At 42.5% G+C, this 13,631-nt stretch overlaps 1 protein-coding gene across 6 annotated transcripts in view; it reads left to right on the forward strand.

Annotated features, from left to right (window-relative positions):
* Positions 1–7,850: 7,850 nt before the first annotated feature.
* Positions 7,851–13,631, forward strand: part of HDAC9 (histone deacetylase 9) — a 1,063,574-nt gene continuing 1,057,793 nt past the window's right edge. For all 6 annotated transcript variants that reach the window (XM_049893259.1, XM_049893260.1, XM_049893263.1 and 3 more), the window contains exon 1: positions 7,851–8,142. The gene's annotated coding sequence lies outside the window, so the exon portion shown is untranslated. The remainder of the gene's footprint in view (positions 8,143–13,631) is intronic.

The raw sequence follows: 13,631 nt of genomic DNA on the forward strand, positions 1-13,631 counted from the left end.
AAGTGTTCACCTGATATAATTAGCTCACTCTTCATCAGCATCTCTCTCCCACCCACTGTCCAGTTCCTTTCATGTCTGATGAGTTGTCTTCGAGGATGGTTCCTGTCCTGTGCCAAAAGAAGGTCTGGGGACCATGGCTGCTGGGATTCCTCTAGTCTCAGTCAGACCATTAAGTATGGTCTTTTTATGAGAATTTGGGGTCTGCATCCCACTGATCTCCTGCTCCCTCAGGGGTTCTCTGTTGTGCTCCCTGTCAGGGCAGTCATCGATTGTGGCCGGGCACCAACTAGTTCTTCTGGTCTCAGGATGATGTAGGTCTCTAGTTCAGCAGATTCCTTTTTGAAAATGTTGGATAATGAAATATTTCTAGTAGAGTCAACACATAGTGTGTTTTTGAAACTTAGCTTAGGGAACTTACCTTTGGTAGATACCATTGGTTGGCTCAGAAAACCTGGTGGGACAGTGGTCAAGAACTACAGCTGCTAACCAAAAGATAGGCAGTTCAAATCCATTAGGCGCTCCTTGGAAGCCTTATGGGGCAGTTCTACTCTGACCTATAGGGTTGCTATGAGTCAGAAAAGTCTTGACGGCAATGGGTTATGGGTTGGTTGGTTCACTCACTCATTCCAACTCTCTTTTGCTTGCTTTTCTTTAGCACAGAGGCTAGAAAAATAAAATGCGGCATCCCAGCTTCCCTTGCAGTTAGGTTTGGTGATGTCACAGAGCTGTGGCCAGTGAAACCTACACAGAACTATGTTTGGAACTTCTGGAAAAGCCTTTGTTTTCTTGGTACAGCTGCTACTCCTTTTAGCTTCTCTCCTCTTGCCTTTTTCTGTTGTCTAGAAAGTAGATTTGATGGCTGGAGCTGCAACAGTCATTTTGTGGTCATAAGGGAAGGGCCACGAAAAGCACAAAAACTTGGTCTTTTATCCTTGAGCCACAAAACCAATACCAGCAGCGTTCTATCTCCAGACGTTTCGTTATGCTAACAAATAAATAAATAAAATGTTTTATTTGCTTAAGCCACTGTTCATTTAGATTTTCACAGCTGAGTATAAACCGTAATTCTTACACGGACTGAAAAATAGATTCTTTTAAAAAGGCACCCTAAAATTTGTATATGGTTACTGATATGGCAAACAACATTACGCAGCTGATTGAGCACCCCAAGTTCAAAGGCAACATTAAATTCATATTTAGTGTAATAAAATATTGGAGCCCTGGTAGCACAATGGTTAAGAGTTCGGCTACAAACTAAAAGTTTGATAGTTCAGATCTACCAGCCGCTCTTTGGAAACCCTATGGGGCAGTTCTACTCTGTCCTATAGGGTGGCTATGACTCGACAGCTACTGGTTTGGCTTTGGTTTGGTATTATAAGGTAGCACTATATAAGACATGATATTTATCTTAATGATTAGTTCAAGCATGTTGAAAAACAACTACAATTGTCATTTGTTAATATTCTTCCTCTAACTTAACTGCATAAAATTTATCTATGTTAAGAATATTTTTCTGATAAGAACTTTAATTTACCTACTAAGATTACATATAAATATAGATATATATATGTATACATATATGTATATATATTTAGATCTTTTCTTTCAATGTAAGCTGATTAGAGGAAGATTTGAGTTATACAGATCACCTTTCAATGAAATATTTATAAAAATGGATATGAAAGCTTTTCTTTGAAAAGAAATTCACCTAGCAAGCATGTATGGCTTTTCTTTGATTGTTTCATAATTAAAAAAATTGGTTTGACAGCCTTCTAATGTGTAGATGATAATGGCACTTCACATTTGTATGTGACTAATTGCAGTTCAGAGGATTTCATAAATGAGCAATGGGTTATGATTAAACCTTACTATGACCCACACATTTTTGCATAAGAAAGAAATTATTTAAAAATAGAAATAGTATATTCATCCAGTCTTCATTCAAAACTTAGGGAGAGAAAGAGATCCTTAATGGGTCACATTACAATGTCTACTATTGCACAAACCTTTCCCTTCAATGGGAAATTCCTGAACAGAAGATGAGCAATATCCACCATACACAATTAATTGAGAAAAGTAATCACTTAAACCTCCAGAGGAAGTATTACCGGCAAACATGAGACATTATTTTAAAGGCCAATGACTTGTACGAAAAGTGATTTTACTGAAAACTGGAACTTTTATGGAGAGGACTAATAACCTGCCCAAAGATTGTTCTGGGTTATGAACAAAATAAAAGTCCTATGATGCAAAAGTGCTACGGTGGGTATTAACACATTGGCCTGGGTTCAGGAGGCTCTGCCTGACGCTGAATATACTGTCTCCCCTTGCAGTTATAGATGCACATGCTGACTCTGTTTTAGCTCTGAAAAGTGAACCGAAACATCAAGAATACCCTGAAGGAACCCTATCTCAGGGAGGATAAAAGCACAGATTCCATGTTCTTGTCCCTGGGTGGGAGTGGTGCCCTTTGTTTTTAGGACTCTTTGAGCTCTTTGTGTTTATCCTTTCATATTTGCTACCATGCATGGAAAGAACCAGATTTTGCGGGGCTTATACAAATTTGTAAGGTAAAATAATACTAAGTTACAAAAACAAAATTAAGTGCAGAACCTTGGAAGGCACCATTGCAAATAAAGGTCCCTGAAGCTTAAGCTTCATTAGCTTAATGGCAGATCCACCTCTAGTACTATATTACCCCAGTGAAATTTCGTTATCTATTACTTCTAAATATTTTACCTTTCCTTTTTAATTGGCATCATCCCCAAATTAACATTCAGAAAAATAAATTAAAGTATCTGCTACAGTATTCTGCACGCAGTGAGTGTTCAATTAATTTTGTTGACAGTGGCATAAATAAAGGATGGGAATTTTTCATTTGTAAAGAGAAAATGTTTATTTTTAAACAGAATGGGAGAACATTTTAAAACATATTTGTATCATAACCAGACATGAACAGGTTCTAAAAGGCTGTGTCCCAAAGACGATCACTGATCAGAACTGAATCCAGAACAACACTTGGTGGTAAAATTTTCGGAACTCAGAAAGGATTTTGAGATCAGACCAGATAGACTAGGCTACACTGTGGTGACAAACAAACACCCAAATCTCAGTGATTTATTTCTTGTTCACGTTTATGTCCTTAGTGGTTTGGCAGAAGTTCTGTTTTGTGTGGACTTCATTCCTGGAAGGCACAGCCCTCATCTGGAAGACTGCTGATTTTGTGGTTGCGGGCAAAGAGAAATGGAGGAACCACAGGAGGGCTGTTAAAGATTCTTCTCAAAAGCAAGACACATCACTTCTGCTCACATTTTTAGGGCAAAGTCAGTCACATGGTCAAACTGGGTATCACTGGAGTGGGAGGTATAATTCTGCAGGAGTGGCCCCCTAGGGAGTACCACAAATACTTCAAACAATAATAAAATTTACACAGTGCCTCTCCCTGGTGGTGCAGTGGTTAAGAGCCTGGCTGCTAACCAAAAAGTTGGCAGTTCGAATCCACCAGCTGCTTCTCGGAAACCCTCTGTGGCAGCTCTACTCTGTTCTATAGGGTCACTATGAGTCAGAATTGACTTGATAGCAATGGGTTCTCCCTCTAAAGAAAACTACAAAACCTCTACCATTACCACCACCACCACTACCACCACCACAAACACCTCATTTATCTTCCTCTCTGTGTCAACACTGAAAAAGAGAGAGAGAGTTATTTTCAGCTCCACCCCCCTTTTTTTCCTGCTAAAATGCAGAGAATATATCAGTTTTCTTAGAAGGAAAAATTCTATTTAAACTTATTCTTGTACTGTAGTCCACATGTATTAAGAGCCTATTATGTTCAGGGCACTGTGCTAATCCTGGAGATACAAGTGAATGAGTGCACAGGAATTCCAAATAAATTATGTAGATACTCCACCCTGGAGGAAGGGAAGCATCCACTTCTTAAGTGTGAACTGTGCATAGTGACTTCCTTCCAAAAGAGTACAGTATGGGGAGTGGAAGAAAAAGAGTAAATTTACAGTGGAGAAACCTGACAAACACTACTCAGGTCAAGGTCAACATCACCAGTCAAAAATCAGGTTGATAGGATGTACTCTTGATACGTGATGAAAATAGCACTTTATCTCTGTGGTCTTCCTCCCTCCAAACCCATATTCCCAGTCTAAGCGTAAGAAAAACATCAAATTCCAATAGAGGGACATGCTACAAAATATCTGACTGGTACCTCTCAAAATGGTCCCCATCATCAAAGGCAAGGAAAGTCTGAGAAACTGTCACAGTCAAGAGAAGCTCAGTATTATGTGGTATCCTGGCAGTAATCCTAGATCAGAAAAAGGACATTAGGTAAAAACTATGGATACCTAAATAAACTACGGACTTCAAAACTATGAGTGAACTATGGGTTTTAGTTAATAATAATGTATTAATATTGATTCACTGAGTATAACAAATGTATCATGCTAGGTGAAACCCTGGTGGTGTAGTGGTTAAGTGCTATGGCTGCTAACCAAAAGGTTGGTAGTTTGAATCCGCCAGGTGCTCCTTGGAAACTTTATGGGGCAGTTCTACTCTGTTCTACAGGGTTGCTATGAGTCGGAATCGATGGCACTGGTTTTGGTTTTATCATGCTAATGTAAGATGTTTGTAATAGGGAAAGCTGGATATATGGATCCATGAGATATATGGAAACTCTGCTATCTTCTCGATTTTTCTGTAAATCCAAAACTATTCTTAAAAGTCTATGAGTTAAAAAAAAAAAAAAGAAATACAAAAAAGCAAATGCATTATCTGTGTCCTTCTGTAGCTCAGTTGAGGAAAGAATAAAAACAGAAAAAAAAATAATACAGTGTCATAAATGCTGTCATATGGATTTGAACAGAGAGCCATGGGAGATCAGGACTTTTAAGAGAAACTATAGTTTTTTCTATTAACCCATGTCTTAAAATATTTGAATCTCCAGTAGCACCCAGCAAGTGCCCTTCTTAAAGTAGGTATTTAAATATCCAGGAGAATGATGAGGAAGACAGCTCCATATTGTAAAATGACTTAGATGTGGCAGACATAAATAGAGATAAGTGAAGGTTAGCTACTCCCTGTACCACCTCCCTAAAAGGTGAAAGCAATTTTCAGATAAAATCCTGCCGCACACACCTTTGTTACACAAACATCTGTTTTGGATGCTCAGTGAAGTTCCAGGAATTCATCCTTTTAGGTGCTTAAACCACACTTCACCTGAAAAGTTTTCTTGAGAGACAACAGAGGGAGAATTGTTTCTATTACAGTCAGTGGTAGACAGAATCATTCCCCCAGCCCTCCCTCCCCAAAATGGCTGAACGCTTGATCATTTGAGGACTCCATTCTGAAAGGTAAAAGGTGAAAGTCTCACTAGATTCTTATACCTCCTGTGATGGTTAAGGTTGTGTAACAACTTGGCTGGGCCACAATTCTCAGTGGTTTGGCAGTTATGTAATGATACAGTTATCCTCCAAGATCTAATCTGATGTGATCAGCCAATCAGTTGTAAGTGGAGTTTCGGGGGTGTGGCCTACATCATATATATACACATCCATATATATATAATGTGTATATATATACATTCTAGCAAAGCTTGCTTGCTTGCCCTGAATCCTGCATCCAACTCTCCAGTTCTTGGGACTTGAACCAGATGCTTGCCGATCATGGGATCTGTCAACTTCTGCAGCCTGTGAGCCAGCAGCCTACCGTCTGAGCTGCCAACCTTGGGATTCATCAGCCTCCGCAGCCCGTGAGCCAGTGGCCTACTGTCTGAACTGCCAGTCTGACCTTCGGATCTTGAGTTTGTCAGCTCCTGCAGCTACGTGAGTCAGAAGAAGCTTCCAGCCTGATGTTTGACCCACAGGCTTTGGACTTGCCAGCCTCTACAACTACATGAACCATTTCCTTGAGATAAATATATACACTTTACCGGTTTTGCTTCTCTAGAGAATCCAGCCTAAGACACCTACTTACACCAGGTTCATAGGTGAATAAGGAATATCACTAAAACATTTCAGTCAATACCTCTGATTTCACCAATGACAGCCCGTTACTAAGATTCTTTATGCTAATTAACAAAGTCCTTAGGGTTGACTGACCATTAAGGTAGTCAAAGCTGTAGCACCAGTAGCCTCTGGCATGACACCTTTCTGATTCAAAGCTAGCTGACCGCCCCTGGAATGGGAATTCTTGACTAGGGCCAAACCAAAATCAAAACCAAATGGGTTGCCATCCATTCCCACTCACAGCAACCCTAAGGGACAGAGTAGGACTGCCCCACAGGGTTTGGAAGGAGCTCCTGGTGGATCTGAACAGCCGACCTTTTGGTTAGCACCCAAACTCTTAACCACTATGCCACCATAGTGTCTGATTAGGGCAAAGTAAGGGTTAAATCTAACCATCGCATGTGTCCTTTCCACTATTTTTAAATTGCAGACACCACACCACTCCTTTTCTCCCAAGTTTTCCTGGTATCATGGCATTGCTGGTCCGGTTTTAGCCTTGGTTTTAATCCGAACCCTGTCACTAAATGTGAGACCTTGGGCAAATCACTTTACTTCTCTGGGTGCCCCTTCCCTCTTCTGATAATGAAGACACTGAGTGTGTCTCTCTCGCTCTTCCCAGCTGCATAATCTATGAGCCAGCTGTGTTTTAGCTGATGCGAAGGAAAACCATAAATGTGCATGTAATGACAGCAGCTTTAATTCGTTTGAGGGTCAAGTTATATCATAAATATTAGCCTTTTGACTCTGAGTCATCAGACGTTAGCATTAGACAAGTATGTGTAGGATTACAGTATTTTTTCTTTCCAAACATCTTGTAGTGTTACGCACTTTACAAAAGGAATCTATACGTACTAGTAATACTGGTATAGATTTAAGTTGTGGCGGTAAAAAAATCCACAAACTAAAAATAGCAACAATTTAAGGAGATCACCTCATAAATTCTCGGACCTGCTAAAAGCAATTAGCGCTCTCTGCTCAGCCTTAAAACGCAACAAACCTAATGCACGCTTCCAGTAGCAGTCACCGTATTTCCTCACGTTTCCTATTTGGTTCTTTAAAAATCCCAAACGCAGCATTTTCTGTTAAAATTTCCTTGAAGGATTCTTTGAGCTCTAGGCATTAGCGGGAACAATGCTCCCTCCCCCTCTTTAAGAAGTCGGGAGCTGGGGGCCGCGGGCGGGCGCGGTGTGGCGCGCACCTGAGCGGCCGGGGCTTTCCGAGCCCCGGGGTGAGCCGGCGGGCGAGGCGGCCGCCCGGTTCCTTCCCCGTACTTTCCCTTGGTCACTACCAAGATCTGGCCAGTGGCGCAACAAGACACTGTGTGTGCAAGCGCCTGACCATCACCTTGCGCCTCACGTTCTAGTGTTTCGCTGCAGAAATCCCTAGTCCCTGGGCTCTCCGGTCCTTCCCCTGGAAGAACCGTAGGTCCAGCCCCGAGCTGTCCTCCATTCCACCTCAGGAGAAAGGCTGTCCCTGCGCTCCCGCCTCCCGTGCATCCTTCCCCGCACCTCGGCCGCGCGCCCAGGTGTCCCCGCACCCCTTGTACCCCGGCCCGTGCTTGCCGGCCCTGACGGTGTCCAGCGACTGGGCCCGCGCTCCCGCCGCGGGTCCTGCTTCCCTTCCCACCTCGGCCCCGCCCAGCCTCCGTGGCGCTAGGGCTCCCAGCCGGGTCTCTCAGTCTCCCTCCCACCTCCGCCCCCCACCCCCACCCCATGAGTTGCTATTTTTAGCAAATCCTCCGCGCGCCGCCACTGGCTCTGCTTTGCAGCTCTCCGCCGCCGGCTGCGGCCCTCCCGACTTTCCCACCCCTTCCCCCTCCCAGAGCGGCAGCGGCGGCGGCGGTGGCGGTGCGTCCCGCACATCGCGCACCGCGCGGCGCGCACCGAGTCGGCCCTGCTGCGCCCGCAGCCGTCGCCGCGGTCTCCTCCTCCCGTGCCAGCTGCGGCCGGTAAGTCCCTGCTGAAGGAGCAGCGGCGGTCCCTGAGTCAACTTTCAATCCCCCCCTTGCTTCCTGCTTCACCATTCTCTTCTTCAGCTCGAAGATGGCTGTTTGGAGAAAGGGGAGAAGTTAGGGGTCGCCGGCACGGGGCGTAGGAGGGCGCGATAGTCGCAGCAGGAGCGAGCGGAGGTGAGTGTCACAGCTGCCGGGTCCCTGGCCGGTGCTCTGGGAAAGCCCTGAGAATTGGGGGCCAAGGGTCCTCCGCATGCGCCGCTGTATTCCCTGCCGGGGTTTCCCAGGTTAACAGCATCCCGGTTCGGACTCCGACAGCAGCTTGCCTTGCATCTTGCAGCCTAGAGGTTGGTGGGTTTAAGGGAAGCTTTGTCCGAAGTTTGGTACCAGGTGGTGGGTTTTTTTTTTTTTTTTTTTTTGGTACAAACGCTTGATATTTGGCTAGGTGAAGCCGGTGGCATTCCCCTCACTCCGCTCTCCCCCCCACCACACACACACCCAGTTTTATGTTGTAATCTAGCTACGAATGAAAAGTTTGTTCTGCTAACGTGTTGCTTTAGGAGAGCGATACTTAGTGGGGGTACCTTTGATGTTCTGTGGAGGACTTAATTTCCAAGTGTATGCATCAGAAATACCGGGTTTTAAGAAAAGTTCAGGGTCCTGGGGGATGGGAAATAAAGCAGTTCCTTGGCTCATGGAAGGTGAGTGATGAATCGTAGGCTTATTAGGGTAAACTGGTTAATTAAACCTCACTCGAGGGTGTCACAGTGGGGACTAAAAGGAGCAGAGGATCCTGGCATTCCCTGAAGGCTTAGCGGGCAGCGTTTGTTTGGCTTTAAAGCCGTCGCCCACTTGTCGGCCGGGAGAGGTGCTGTTGTCAAAAGCCGTTGCATCCGTGGTGTGGTCGAGTGGGACCGAGCTGTTATCCAGATCCGAGGCGCGGCTGTCAGGAGCGGTGGCCCGCGGTAGGGAACTGAGGACGTGGTTCATGTGATGTGGACTTGGAAATTCTCTAGTGAGTCTCCTGTGCTTTAATTTCAGGAGGACCTGTCGCATTTGTTTTCCCTCCCTGGGAGGTGTGTGTAATCTTCTAAAAGGAACTTTTAGATTACGTCAATAGCTATAAGCTTTTGAAATCTGTGAGAAATGGGATCTCTGTAGATACCCCATTAAACATATACGTGTGTATATGTAAAATGTGAGGGTGGGGTAAGAAGGGCTTAGAAAGTTTAACTTGTACCGAAAAGAAAATGAAGAGTTAATTCCTCCCTCTTGAAAAAGCTATATGAATGCTCATAAAACTATTTGAAGACGTATTGGAAAAGGATATCATTTCATTAATACTCAGCTTGCTGAAATTCTCATAAAGGGGTAAGATTCAGGAATTACAGGTATCAGGAGCACAGTCATGTTTTCAGATCTTATAGGCGTTATTGAAATACAGGAAAGGGGAGTAAGTGCATAGATATTTTAAAGGCAAAAATTTAAAATTCTTTGCAAAGAAAACCTTTTGACATTTGAAAAGGTCTGGATGTTATTTTCTTATGTTCTAGCAATCTTTTTAATCCTGTAATTAATAACAGCACAAAGTAAGCTGCATGTAATGAGGACAATTAAAATCATGTTTAGAAAGGATGTCTTTTGAATTATCTTTTGGTACCTTGGATGTTTATTGGAAACCCCCATGGCATAGTGGTTAAAATTAAGAGCTATGGCAAAAGGTTAGCAGTTCGAATCCACCAGGTGCTCCTTGAAAACTGTATGGGACAGTTCTGCTCTGTCTTATCAGGTCACTATGAGTTGGAATCAACTTGACAGCAAGGGGTTTGGTTTGAGTTTTTTGGATATTTATTATGGAGATTACTGTGGCTGAAAATTTGTTTAGTATATTAATCTTTACCGCAAATAATTAGCCCTTCTCTGTTTAAACCGTTGTTCCAATTTGGATCAATTTAAAAGCCTGTGTCTCTTTACGTTTTAATTACCAAAATACCAAATCGCTGACATGTCTTCTGGAAACCACTCGTATTTAAAATGCTGAATAAGAATACTGTTATCCCCGAAAGCACCAATTACTTAATCAGTTGTAAAACTTGCTTGTAAATTTTTCTTATCCATTTTGTTTGAATGGGGCAGATCTCAAGAAAAGTAGCATCTCCTGGGAATATACCATGCATGTTATAGTTGGGAAAAAGCTCATATTTCCATACAGATTTTGGTTATAAAATAGATGCATGTTAAGTGAGAATCCTGAGTCTGACCTTTGCTATCAGGCTGCTGCCAGAGGGAGGGAGACGCTTCCCCAGCACTTCTCCAGAATTGATAATCTTCAGGACAGAGTGAACATGTTTGAATGCATGTAAGGTTGTTCAGAGGAAATTAAGAGGTTTAAATTAAGTACCAGTTTATGGGTAGGGGAGTCCCTGGGTGGCACAAATGGTTAAGCACTGGACTCATAACAAAAAGATTGGAGGTTCAAGTCTACCCAGAGGCACATTGTAAGAAAGGCCTGGCGATCTGCTTCAGAAAGGTCATAGCCTTGAAAACCCTATGGAGCACAGTTCTACTTTGCAACACATAGGGTTTGGCTAGAGAGCATTTGGCATACTAAACTGTTCTCTTATGTAAAAAATAATGATGGCCCCTCTGAAATTAAAAAGGTAATTTTATACTTACTGATTTTTATGATTGTTTTGTGAACAAATTAACTGTGCCCGTTATTACTGTAGACAGTTTATGGTATTATCTTTGCTATATGCAAAAATGACTTCTGTATGTTTGAGAGCTTAACTTCTGTTTGAGGTTTTAAAGAGTTTTATATCTTAAAACATTTGACCAGATTAAAAACCTATTTGTTGTTGTTATTAGGTGCCATCGAGTCAGTTCTGACTCACAGCAACCATATGTACTGCAGAATGAAACACTGCCAGGTCTTGCACCGTCTTCACAATTGTTGTTATGCTTGAGCCCATTGTTGGAGCCACTGTGTCAATCCATCTTGTTTATGGTCATCTCGTTTATGGTCTTTCTATTTTTTGCTGACCATCTACCTGTTTAGTTACCTAATTTAAACGATACAGATAATTCAGATTTTTATTAATATCTGGATCATATAGCTTTTATTTCTTTTTATTAGAATCGTTTCTATTTTGAATTTATTTAACTATTGCAGCATATTATAATTTACACCCGCTCAGCGGGAAAGGCGTAGGTTACGTATTCTTAAACAGAGATATGGAGAAATAGCTAACAAGGAGAGTCATTTGAGAAACATATGGACATCATAAAATCCTTCTGTATGTAGCATCTGTACCCTCTCATTAGGGAAATATTGTAGTTACAGACATTTTTTGTTATTACATCCAAATGTGGTTTTTTATTTTTGCTTCAATGGATTTTGTTTTGTTTTAAAATGTAGTTTATGTTAATGTTTAAGTTGGAGGGGCCTTTTATTTCTTAAAGTCCTTTCCTTTTAATAAAGACATCATACTTAATTTTTTTTGCACATATCACTGATACGTTCACTTATTTGTTATTGTAACTTTTACATTTTTCTGGGATCTTCAAAACATTTGAGAGAGAGGTAGGATGACATATTGTTCCCATCTTAGGAAGAAGACAGCACGTACATTGATAGACCCAAGTTCACATATTAGTGAGTCAGTGTGAAGCTTAAAAGGAGCCCTGGTGGTGCAGTCATTAAGCACTTGGCTGCTAAGTGGAAAGTGGGTAGTTCGAACCCAGCAGCTACTCTGAGGGAGAAGGATGTGGCAGCTTGCTTCCATAAAGATTTACAGCATAGGAAACCCTAGGGGGATCCTATTAGGGTTGTTATGAGTCAGAACTCAACTCGACTGCAATGGGTTTGGTGTTTTGGTTTGATGAAGCTGAGGATAACGCCTGTATTTCCTATATCCTAATCACAAGAGCAAGGTGCCTCTTTTGACTATCTTAATATGACAATTTCATAAATTTATATATTCCTAGGTTTTTGAAGTACTCATCTCTGTAGATGTACAGGTCAGATTTTAAGTCAGTCAATATAGTCATCAAGGGGATTGTCCCTTACTGTTCCCTTGCTGATGGGAGAGAACCGTGGCTCCAATACCAGTACCACTACTAGTTGCTGTTGAGTCGACTTCGACTCATGGTGACCCCATGTGTGTCAGAGTAGAATTTTGCTCCACAGGATTTTCAATGGCAGATTTTTTGGAGAGAGACTACTAGGCCTTTCTTCCAGGGTACCTCTGGTAGACTTGAACTTCCAAACTTTTGGCTAGCAGCTGAGCGCATTAACCATTTGCACCACCTAGGGACTCCAGTAAGCATAAAGGACACGAACAGAAACAAAAATACCTAGTGGCCATTGGATCAGTTTCAACTCATGGTGACCCCTTGTATTGTAGAGTAGAACTGTGTTCCTTAGGATTTTCAAGGCTATGACCTTTTGGAAGCAGATCGCCAGGCCTTTCTTCTAAAGTGCCTCTAGGTGGCCTTGAACCTCCAACCTTTAATTTAGTAGTTGAGTGCTTAACTGTTTGCACCATCCAGGGACTCCCAGGGACTCCAACAGCTAGTGCTAAAATAAACGCGCACACACACCTCTGAGGGGTATCCCATTCTTGTATTCAGTTCATAGAACACTCATCCCTCTGTACCACTTTATCAACCAGGGAAAAATCACCTTCCAACACACACAGATGACACAGACACACAGACATGCACACATGCACACTCACACTCACGCACTGCCCTTTTACTAGTCAAAGCTGCCCTTGAAATACATTACTGCGGTGTTAAGCTTGGGGATCATCAGGCTCACTAGTGGGAGAACACTGAACCTGATTTTTAGGACGAGAGAATACTGACAGAGGACAGTAATAGACTACCCACTCTGGAGCCAGTAAATACTGGTCAGGGATACTTCTGTTCTGGGTATCAGGACACTTTTTCTTATTATCTCTACTTCTTTGGCTGAATTTATAGAAGTCAGAATCAACCGAAGGTTTATGTAGTTACCTCTTCATTTCTGTCCATGCAGACCTCATATCTGGATAAACCAGGCTTAAGAAAAAGAAAAGAGACAGCAAATTATTCTTCTCAAGAGCAGGTACCCTTACAGCTTCTTTTTCATCCTTCCAAGTCCCCTATCTTAGTCATCTAGTGCTGCTATAACAAATACCACAAGTGGATGGCTTTAACAAAGAGAAATTTATTCTTTCACAGTCTAGGAGGCTAGAAGTCTGAGTTCAGGGTGCCAGCTCCAGGGGAAGGCCTTCTCTCTCTGTTGGCTCTGGAGGAAGGTCTTTGTCATCAATCTTCCCCTGGTCTAGCAGCTTCTCAGCACAGGGACCCTGGGTCCAAAGGACACGTGCTCCTGGCTTTCCTTTCTCATTGGCATGAGGTCCCCGCATCTCTCTGCTTGCTTCCCTCTTTTACATCTTTAAAGAGACTGATTTAAGATACACCCTAATCTTGTAGATTGAGTCCTGCCTCATTAACGTAACTGCCACTAATCCCACCTCATTAATATCAAAGAGGTAGGATTTACAACACATAGGAAAATCATATCGGGTGATGAAATGGTGGACAATCACACAGTACTGGGAATCCTGGCCTAGCCGAATTGACGGATAGTTTTTGGGAACACAGTTCAATCCATGACA

The sequence above is a fragment of the Elephas maximus genome, chromosome 8 (genome assembly GCF_024166365.1).
Source record: "Elephas maximus indicus isolate mEleMax1 chromosome 8, mEleMax1 primary haplotype, whole genome shotgun sequence".
Classification (NCBI taxonomy): domain Eukaryota; kingdom Metazoa; phylum Chordata; class Mammalia; order Proboscidea; family Elephantidae; genus Elephas; species Elephas maximus.